The 10,522-nt window shown below is 38.9% G+C and overlaps 1 pseudogene; it reads left to right on the top strand.

Annotated features, from left to right (window-relative positions):
- The first annotated feature begins 3,016 nt into the window (after positions 1-3,016).
- On the top strand, positions 3,017-3,429 carry LOC102419165 (annotated as a pseudogene).
- Positions 3,430-10,522: the final 7,093 nt, after the last annotated feature.

The following is a 10,522-nucleotide window of genomic DNA, read 5'->3' as shown; positions in this document are numbered from 1 at the left end:
CTATGTTTTAATATGTGCATGATGATGTAAACAATTCAAACAAAAGACTTTGAAACAGACATTTAAAAACTTGAAATCTGGAACAAGAAGAAACACTTCAGAATTGATCAACATAAAAGGCTCTACAACACTTGGCTACATTTTCTTTAAATGCAAGGTTCTCTGACCACTAAAAGGGACAATATTTAAGTTCATGCATTGAATTTGGAATTACAGGATCCCCCATTGACTTAACGCAGCATGGGCTCATCACTGAACCACTTTTCTGATTAGCCATTGATTAATTCAAGTACACCTTAAGTTGAATCACTCTACTGAGATTTACTGGTGTCTTCTAATGTCCCAAGTACCTGCTAGTCCCATTACACTTCTTAATCCTAGTAACACTCACATTCCCAGCCACAACAGCCACTTTCTCAAATGCATCATTGCCATCTTCAGAAAACCAATCAGTTAATACATAGTGATTATAAAAATGCTGCTTAGTCAGTAATTTAGTCTTTCTCCTCTAGATCATTGATAGCAATTGTCTTATTAACCATGTTCTCGAAAATCAGTATTCATCATACTTTGTTTCATAGATCCCTAGGTCTGAACTGAATAATTCTGCTTCGGGGGAATCCAAAAAGAGATATCAATTATGACGTTTCACTGACACAGAGTCAAATGACACAATTTCTAACATGCTGGATACTTTGGGGAAAGGCAGAAACAACATCAGCCTGTGTACCTTGACCTATTTTCTTGAACAGTCATGTGTATGCAATCACAGCTCTAATAAGAGACTCTTAGATTTGCCAAGGGAAAAACTTGACCTAAAATCAGAAACTGATTTCACCAAGGATGAATTAAGAAGAAGAAAAATATATTTGATTCTCCTAAAGCTCTCTCAAAATAAAATAAAGTCAAATGTGTAAAATTGATAATTTACTAAAATAAACAATCACTTGGCTCTAACTCTTCAAGTGTAGCTAAACTACGTATGGAAACAGAAGATAACTTCTATTCATTAAAAAAGTATGCAATGTAAAAGAGAAAGTGAAGGTCTAGCTAAACTGAGGTGGACTTGCCACCGAGGCCTAAAAAGCAGATGACAGTTTCTGGGTTCTCTGTTCTGTTCCATTGATGCCTGTTCTTGTACCAGTAACTGGCTGTTTTGATTACAATGGTTTTGTAATAAATTTGATTTCCAGTGTTGTTATCCCTCCTTCTTTGTTCTTTTTCAAGATTGCTGAGGCTATTCGAGGTCTTTTTTGGTTCCATATACACTTTTGGAGTATTTGTTCTAGATCTGTGAAATATACTGCTGGTATTTTAATAGGGAATGCATTGAATCTATAGATTTCTTTGGGTAGTATGGACATTTTAATGATGTTAATTCTTCCAATCCATGAACATGATACGTTCTTCCTTTTGTTTGTTTGTTTTTCTCTATTTCGTTTTTCAATGTCCTATAGTTTTCTGAGTACAGGTCCTTTACCTCCTTGGTTAAGTTTATTCCGAGGTATCTTATTTTTTTTGTTGCAATGGTAAATGGGAATTTTTTTTTTAGTTTCTCTTTCTGAGAGTTCACTATTGGTGTATAAAAATGTCATCAATTTTTGGATGTTAATTTTGTGTCCTGCTACTTATACTAAGTGAAATAAACCAGCCAGAGAAAGGCAAGTATCACATGGTCTCATTTATATGTGGAATTTAATGAACACAATACACTGATGAACAAAATAGATCCAGAGATATGGAAGCATGGAATACTGATTAATCTCAGCGAAGGAGGTATGAAGAGATTAACCAAAGAACTTCTAGGCATATATGCATTGCCCATGGACACACACAATGGGGAGGTGAAGGCCTGTGGTGGGGCGAGAACTGGGTGGAAGGGAACAGTGGGGGAAACGTTGAAAAGGGGCAACATCTGTAATACTTTAAATAATAAAAATAATCTACAAGAACCCTTTCTGGTCACTTAGCAGCCACAGCAGCGTTCTTGGGAGGTTTAGCCGTGTTTTCTTACCAGCTTCCTGGGAAACTTACATTTAGAACATGGTCTGTGACATTGGTCCTTTACTGAATCTATTACATAGTTCATAGGCAAAGTACTTGTATAAGGAAGTTAGATTCAAAGTGAATAAAGCTAGTAATGGGATTGATTTTATAAAAACATCAAATGTTTATCATGAAACCTTGATAATAATGCATAATGAGTGGGGAGAGTGATTTGAACCTTCTGTACCACACTGATATTTACTGATCAGGGAGTGGCACAGTGTACAAAAGCTGTCAAATTTCAGAACGAGCTGCAAATCATTTATTTTACTAAAAGAAAAGCATTCTTGATTTGTTGATTTTTTCTGTGATATGTAGCCCTTATCTGATAAATATCTATGCCACTGCCAGCAACAGTGGATGAGCAAAAAGAAAAAAAAATCAACAATTCACTGATGATAAACACTCTTAGGAAATTTAGAACAGAAGACAACTTCTTAATCTGACATAGGACATCTATAAAAAAATCTACAACCAACATCATATTTTATAGTGAAATGTTGGGCCCATTCTCTCCAACATAGGAAGACTGGATTTCTACTTTTATCACTTCTTTTCAACATTACACTGAAAGGAGTAAAAAATAGAAATTCTTGGTTCATGTCCTGTGTTAGAGAGAATGTGTTTCGCCAGTAAAGAAAGAAAAAGAAAAATGGTATACACATTGGAAAAGAACTCAAACTGTCTTTATTTGTAGATAATATAATCATCAATGTTAAAAACTTTAAGTAATCTACAAACAAACTAATAAAAATAATATATGGGTTTAGACAGTTTCAGGATACTATATCAATATACAAATATCAATTATATTTTATGTACTATCAAAAAACAATTGTAATACTAAACATTGCATTCATATTAGCATTGAAAATACTTATGAATACATGTAACAGAAGATGCTCTGGCTCTTTGTTGAGGTCACATTGAGTTTCGAGTGGCTTCAGGGGCGCCTTTAGGAATCAGCAACATGGCAGAAGACATCAAGACAAAAATCAAGAACTACCGGACTTCTCCTTTTGACAGCTGCTTCCCCAACCAGAACCAGACCAGGGACTGTTCACAGAACTACCTGGATTTCCACTGCTGTGAGAAGGCAATGACTGCTAAAGGGGTGATTGTCTCTGTGTGTGAATGGTACCAGCGTGTGTACAATCCCTGTGCCCATATCCTGGGTTTCAGCCTGGGTTGACCACCAGGCAGAAGGCACATTTCCTGGGAAGATCTGAACTGAGTGCACCCCACCTGTCCTCTGTCCTCCATCCTTCTCCTAGGGAGGTGAAGGGGGGAGGGGGTCCTGGGTACATCCCACCCTAGAATCCTGAATCATGGCTTAACTAATAATAAATACTTGTTGGGAAAATGTAAAAAAAAAAAAAAAAAGCTCTGAAGTGTACACTTAAAACCTTGTCAATGCTGAGAGAAACTAATGAAAAATTAAATAAATGGAGAGATATATTATGTCCATGAATAAAAAAATTAATTTTGTTAAGATGTAAATTCTACCCAAATTATTATATAAGTATGATACAATCCCAATTAAAAATCTTAGCAAAATTTATTGGGGAAGTTGGCAAACTGATTTAAAATTCATATGCAATGAAAAGGATGTTAATTAATCAAAAATATTTTAAAAAAGAACATTATTAAAGAACTTACACTACCCATTTTGAAAATTATAAAACTATAGAAAACAACAGAATGTGATATTGGCATAAGGATAGACATAGTGATCAATGAAACAGAATAGAGAGTCCAAAAATAAACCAACATTTATGTAATCATTTACCAAAAATGCCAAAGTAATGCAGTGGAAAATTGATAGTTTTCTTTAAATAAATTGAATAACCATCCTATATAATAAAGAGGTAATATGCAAATTAACCCTCATGCCCTCACAAGATGGCTGCCTACAATCAGGCAGGCAGGGAGGTTAGTAAGGGATGACTAAATGACTGAACAGGCAGGCTGTGTGGGGTGACCAGGCTGGCAGGGGGGTTAGTGAGGGATGACCAAACAACTGAACAGCAGGCTGCATGGGGTGACCAGGCTGGCAGGGGGGTGAGTGAGGGACAACCAAACAACTGAACAGCAGGCTGCGTGGGGTGACCAGGCCAGCAAGGGGGGTAGTTAGGGGTGACCAGGCTGGCAGGTGGGGCAGTTAGGGGCAACGAGGCAGGCAGGCAGGTGAGAGATTAGGAGCCAGCAGTCCAGGATTATGAGAGGGATAACCGGCAGTCAGACATCCCCCAAGGGGTCCCGGATTAGAGAGGCTGGGCTGAGGGGACCCCCACCCCCAGTGCATAAATTTCGTGCACTGGACCTCTAGTATGAAAAATAATGTACATCAACCTTTACCTCAGACATATACAAAAATTAACTGAAAGGACCAGAGAAATAAATGTAAGAGATAAAACCATAAACCATGTAAAAAATACAGAAAAAAATTTTGTGACTTTGGGTTAGGCAAGCAAAGTTTTTTAGATTGGACACAAAAAGCATAAACTGTAAAGTTAAAATATGACAAATTAAACTTTATCAAAACTCAAAACTCTTCTCAAAAGCCACAAGAAAATAAAAGATAAGTTACATGAGTATCTGATAGAAGTATTCCATCCATAATATATAAATATTTACAACCCAATATTGAAGTCATACAATCCACTAGTCAATAGGGAAATGCAAGTTAAAACCACAAATACTTACCACTATACACCTGCACAGAATGACTAAAATTAAGAATACTGGCACTATTAAGTGCTGGTGAGGAGTAGAAGCAAATGGGACTTTTCTACATTGCTGGTTTGAATGTAGAATGGTATGTCCATCATGAAAAACAGTTTAATAGTCCCTCATAGTTAAACCTATATTTACCATTTGACCCAAAAATCCTGTTCCTAAGTATTTCCCCAAGAGAAGTAAGTACATATGATCTCACCGACTTGCACTTGAAGTCCATGGCAGCTTTATTAGTAATAGTCAAAAATTAAAAATAGTGCACATGTGCACCAATTGGTGAATAAATGTGATACATACATCTATACAATGGAACACTGCTCAGCAATAAAATAAATGATGCATACAAAAGCATGAACATGTCTCCAAAGAAGTTATGCTAAGTAAAAGAAGCCAGGTACAAAACTACTTGATGATATTTATATGACACTAGGAAAAAAGAAAGAAACAACTTGGACATCAGTGTTGCTAGGGTGGTAGGGTAGGGGCTCTCTGCCAAGGGGTAGGAGTAGATGCTATGTGGTGATGGAACATTCTATAGCATGGTTATTATGAATGCTCACATGAATGTTCCATTTCAAAACTCATCAAATTATAGACTAAAATCTGTGATCTTTATTTATGTAAATTATCTCAACAAAATTTTTCAATATTTTTTGAGATTTGGATTTTATTATTATAATACCTGTTAAAGTTCAAAAAAAATGAAAATGGTGTATTCATTTCGTAATGCTCTGTTACAAAATACCACAAATTTGGCAGCTTAAGACAATAGCACAAAGTTCTGTCAGGCTCTACGGCAGTGATGGCGAACCTATGACACGCGTGTCAGAGGTGACAGGCGAACTCATATTTTTGTTTGATTTTTCTTTGTTAAATGGCATTTAAATATATAAAATAAATATCAAAAATATAAATCTTTGTTTTACTATGGTTGCAAATATCAAAAAATTTTTATATGTGACACGGCACCAGAGTTAAGTTAGGGTTTTTCAAAATGCTGACACGCCGAGCTCAAAAGGTTCGCCATCACTGCTCTACTGGGTTCTCTGCTCAGAGCCTAATGGGCAGAAACAAAAATGCCAGCCATCTGGAGGCTCTGGGAGAAGCTCTCCCAGACTCATTCAGGTTGTTGGCAGTATGAATTCCTTTATGGTTGTAGGACTGATGTTCTCATTTCCCTGATATGTAGCCCCCTCCATCTTCAAGCCAGCAATGGCATGTGCAGTCCTTCTTGTGCTGTGAATCTCTTGCCTTCCCCTTCTACCTTTCCCTCATGTGATTACATTGAACCTAGCTGGATAATCCAATATAATCTCCTTATTTTAAGGTACACTGTTATTAGTAACCTTGATGACATCTACAATGCCTCTTTTGCATCTAAGGTAACAAATACACAGTCCTGGGGATTGGGGCATGAATCTTCTTGGGGAACATAATGTTGCTCCCACAGATAGCCTACTACCACTGGCAATGATAACATCTAACAAGGCACTGAGTGCAGCTTACTGTTTGCCAGATAGTGACCTAAATGCTTCAGTTATTGCTGAAGTTTACCTTCCCAGCTGCTGTTAGAGGTGAGCATTATCTCTTTGGTCATCGTTCAATGTGGAAAATGAACATGGAAAGGTTTGTAAGTTGCCAGTATCACTTGGCTGGTTAATGATGGGGCAGATATTATATTCATATCTATCTGCTTGCAAAGCACTAAACTGATGGTGGTTGTATTTTGGGTACTATGTTATTCTTGTCCGATTACCTTAATCAAAAGTAACAATGGCCTCTCACCAGTACCTCCTTCAAGATTACTTGAATTTTTCTCTCACAATACATTGCACAGCTTGCAGTTACCTGCTTTTTAAATTATTTAATCAGCATCTGTCTTTTCACTAAGTTATAAGTGTCATGAGAGGGATCATGTATGTCTACTCAGTATTGTATGTCAATGTCCCAGCTGACACTTAGATTACAGTAAGGGCTCAACATGTACTTCTTGACTGAATGAATGAATGAATGAATGAGCAAGTCAATAGTATATACTAGTAAGTACACATCCCGCTTCTGTTATCCTCTCCAAAGGCTGATCATTCCTCCCTGCCTTTAAAACAATGAGGCATAACATTGGGAATATGATGCAAACTAAAAGAATGCACTTGTGTCCCAGGCCTGCTGCCCCACAGATTAACTGTGACATTCTATCAACGCACCTCTGGAAAGGATTGCTGGAACCTGTCACCTCTCTGTTCTTCTCACTTCTGCAGGGAGCCCATTGTTTTATAATAATTCAGGTCCTATTTTATCTCATCATTGTATTTGAATAAGTGAACAAACTGAGCCCTCCCCACTCTAGATTTTTGGAAGCATTGCCTGGACTAGCATGTCCCAGGGACTGAATTCCTGTAGGGTCCCACAGAGTTCAAAATACAGTCTTACCGGACTAGCATATACACCACTCACCACATGACCAGGGGTGGTTAGAGCCCAGTAAGCAGGAATGGAGCATAACCCATGAGTATCTAATGTGACTCACTTGGCATAGACCCAGCATCCAGAATATCGGTTAAATAAAGGAACTAATGCAATCAGTGTACCACATGGAAACGGATCCCATGACTTTCCTGGAATTTGTCATCTTAAAAGTCCTCCTCCCTGAAACAGAATAAAAGCACATCTGCAAATATAAAGATAACAATGTTGACCATATCCTTTCTACAACTTATACTGTGAAATCATCTTTCTTGATTTGCCCGTGTCTCTATACTTCAAAGAGAATGTCTCTGAAACCTCCTATCCTAGTATGTAACCCCATGTTAACAATGACACATGAGCAGGAAAGATTTTCTTTAAACATAATTACGTTTCTCAAGTGCTAGACAACGTGTGCTCTGAGTGGTCTGGTTGGCAATATTAATTTTAATGAAAGGCCAGAGAACACATCACCAGGGTTTTCTCGGTCAGTCATCCCCAAGCAGTGAGAACAGAGCAGCACCTGCTCCAGGTGTGGACTGTTTGGGGACAGCCATTTAGTATTTCTCCACCAATATGGGAGACACTTGAAAGAAAAAATATCCCAAACTTCTCTCGATAGCATACCAAAAATCTAGACCAAAAATCTAGAATGGGAATCATGGAAATTTGAGTGAAGAATAATAAAGCCACTTTGAATTTGCAAATGAAATCTTGGCTTTGCTTTCAATCATTTGAAATATTGAGCAATATGAAAAGATATCATGACATATTAGGTTGATATGAGATTGCAGGTTTTTGTAGGTCAAAAATGGCCAACTGCTTGACATTATCATAAATTTCAATCTAGTAAAGAGACCATGGGAGAAGATGTATCTCATGTCAACTTTACTTTCGTTTTCAAGAATCACAAAGCTGGAAGGACTTAAAGAAAATAAGTCCAATTTTCTCATTTTAAAGACTGTCTTAGTAGGATTAGGTATAGTTTAAAGTAATTGAAAACCCTCAAATATCAATAGGATGACTGAGATAGAAGCCTATTTCACATTCCCATCCAGGAGTCCCTGGATCTGTAAGGGAAACAGCACCTTTTAGTTCTACCCCTTCACTCTGAATGGGTTCCTGGCCTCCATGAACCTCATGGTCTAAGATGTCTGCTGGAGCTCCAGCCATTAAATAGACAAGAGCATGTGAGAGGAGAGGCTTATAAGCCAGGCAGAGGCCAGGCCCTGGGGAACTGTGGAAACTATGCCAAGAGGCTTGGATATATCTTGCAGGCACCCAGAAGGCATTTCAATATTAAGCAGAAGGAAGACATGACTGACTGGCTTTGTGTTTTAGCTAAATCACTTTGGCAAGCCTTTGGATGGCTTACAGAAGCATCAGGTAGGAGACAGTGGGCTATTGCAGGAGCTAGGCAAGGGCAAAAAGGATGGATACAACAGGAGGTGCAGCAGTGGAGGTAGTGAGCGTGCCTGTACTTCCTGGGAGGATAGATGAGAAGAAAAGACATAACTAATATGATACTGCAAAAGAATTTTGACTTCCTCCTGGCTGGGAGCGTGTAGGTATGGAATATCATAGAAGAAGCAGTATTTTTAGGGGAGAAACAGGTTTCAGAGAAGAAACATGTAGAGGGGCCCTGTGCAAAGATGGATCGTGTAAGGTAAATGTTCACAATGGAAAAGAAATGTGTTGGGTACAGTTGAAAGGGGTTAGACAGATCTAAGCTAAGAAATAAATTCTCCTAATGGGATAAGATCATTGGAGAAAAGTAATTATGGGAGCTTCCTGTTCTCTGGGTGATCAAGAATAAGGAATGTGGTTACCAGGGCCTGGTCTCAAGTATTTGGATGGTACATGCCCTTCTCTGGTCGGCATTGTTTCAGAGGTCTAGGCAGTGCCAGGCATGGTCTGAGAGGATAAGCCTGGTCTGGTTTTGTGTAGGAGTCATGTGACCCACTGCTATGAGTAGTGTCAGAATGCCACCAGGAGTTCCGGGCTCCATGGAAAGAGGTAGGCCCTTCCTGGCCCTGTGGTAGTTATTTAGATAGTGTAGTTGGGTGCCCATGACCCAGCACTCAGTGGGAAGGAGCCCAGAGGGTGCCACAGGATTTTTTGGTCATCTCCTTAAGGCCTGGAGGAGCAGCTTCCTTACTCAGCCTGTTGACATAATTGCCATCACATTAATGACTTATCGCATGCCACATCTTAATTTACAACTTCATAAATTACATGTAAGATATAAGAATCCTTCCCTGGCCAGTTTGGCTCAGTAGTTAGAGCGTCAGCCCATGGACCAAAAGGTCTAGGGTTCGATTCCAGGTCAAGGGCATGTACCTTGGTTTCAGGTTCGATCCCCAGCCCCATGTGGCAATTGCTGGAGGCAACCAATCAATGTGTGTCTCTCCTTCCTCTCTCCCTTCCACTCTGTCTGAAAATCAATGAAAAAAATATCCTCCGGTGAGTTTTAAAAAAAAACAACCCACAAAAAAGATATAAGAATCCTATCCTTAGTAAGCCTTAGGCACTTACCTTACTTCTTGATTATGACTTTAAAAAACTTATGTAGAAATGTATTAACACCAGTGAATATTGACAGTATATTTTGAGAAAAGCTCTTCTTTAGTGCTTAGACCCTTTAAAGGCCTGGTATGTATTCACAGGGCTCTCCATGAAGGGGTGCTGTGCGGCGGCCGGGGGTGGGGGGGAGGGTGGTGGTGAGGGGAGGATCATCTCTGCTCAGGTGATTTCTCCCATCACTCTCCCTTAATACAAACAATAGAAAGTGGAATGTGTTATCAAGCTTCAGAGGTATAGAAGGATAGTTCCGTGGTCGGCAAACTGTGGCTCGCAAGCCACATGTGGCTCTTTGGCCCCTTGAGTGTGGCTCTTCCTAAGCCTTAGAAGTACCCTAATTAAGTTAATAACAATGTACCTACCTATATAGTTTAAGTTTAAAAAATTTGGCTCTCAAAAGAAATTTCAATCGTTGTACTGTTGATATTTGGCTCTGTTGACTAATGAGTTTGCCAACCACTGGGATAGGTGATAGATACAGAGATAAACATAAACACAGGAAAAAAGAATGTGAGTGAGAGTGAGAGCACAAAATAAGGGGGGTCATGTAGTTGACAATCCAGTGGGGAGGAGAGATTAGAGAAAGAAAGCCATCAGTCACTGTGGCAAGCACTAGAAAAGAAACTGGTCCAGGGGCAGAGAAAAGACCACAGGGTATGGAGGGATTCACTTTATATGGGGAGTCAAACACTCG

The sequence above is a fragment of the Myotis lucifugus genome, unplaced genomic scaffold (genome assembly GCF_000147115.1).
Source record: "Myotis lucifugus unplaced genomic scaffold, Myoluc2.0 scaffold_27, whole genome shotgun sequence".
NCBI lineage: Eukaryota > Metazoa > Chordata > Mammalia > Chiroptera > Vespertilionidae > Myotis > Myotis lucifugus.
Note: the sequence above shows the minus strand (reverse complement) of the source record. Positions and strands in the feature narration are given on the sequence as shown.